The following is a 942-nucleotide window of genomic DNA, read 5'->3' as shown; positions in this document are numbered from 1 at the left end:
GGACTACGTACCCCTGGGAAGACCCCGAGGCTCAGCAACAGGATGCAGCTGAGAAGCTGGATAAGCGTCCACTACAGCCGCATCTGTAACCAAGCCGAGACGGGAACAGTTCTCATTAAGTATTTCCATAGACGACTGCTGATTTGAAGGGTGGTGGATGACGGGGAACATAGAATTACACCATACTTCTGCTCCCGTGCACCTTGCAAACACCTAGCGGGTGTCTGCACTGGCACCGTATGGGCATAAAYGTMAGCAGGCACAGAGCTGCTGGGGGAAGGGACGCCCTGGAGTTCACACAAGCTGTAAACTCAACCCCATCATGCCCCCGGGCTTTGCAGCAGCCACTGGCTCAGGGGCACTCGCCAACRGCGCTTTGCGAGCCAAAGCAGCCAGCGCAGATCTCGGAAGCCTTCCCCAGGTCACACAGGCAGGTCGAGAGCCTCACAACTGCAGAGGGGCCGGGGGCACCTGTTGGCTGCCACCTGGCAGCTCTCCAAATCCTCTGTCCAGGCGCTATGCGACAGCCCCCAAGCGCCCCCGGSACAAACACACGGGGCCCCTCGGTGCCTTCTTCCGGGGAGCTCTCAAACGCCCACCAAGGAAGCCAGGACTCTACAAACGGGGAAGCCTCAGCACCGCAGCACAGGAAGGCTCATTTACACTGCGTGGGCACAAGAGCCCGCCGGCCCGCTAGAGGCCAAAGCAGCGCGAGGACATCCGTGCTTCCAGCCTTTCCAGGGAAGATCCCCTGACGACYCGCCTCCAGCCCGTCCATGAGGCTCACCGCTGGCATCCGGCCAAGCGCCGCCATCGCCATCGCCCCCAGGCACCGCTGAAACCGCGCGCGGGGACAGCAGCTCCCGCCACACAGCGCCAGGCGCTGCCCCACGCACAGCGCCCCCAGCGCCCCCAGCCTCCCCGCGGCCCCACGAGCCTCGC

This window comes from Apteryx rowi, unplaced genomic scaffold (assembly GCF_003343035.1).
Source record: "Apteryx rowi isolate R43461 unplaced genomic scaffold, aptRow1 scaffold_123, whole genome shotgun sequence".
Taxonomy (NCBI): domain Eukaryota; kingdom Metazoa; phylum Chordata; class Aves; order Apterygiformes; family Apterygidae; genus Apteryx; species Apteryx rowi.
This window is presented reverse-complemented; position numbering follows the sequence as displayed.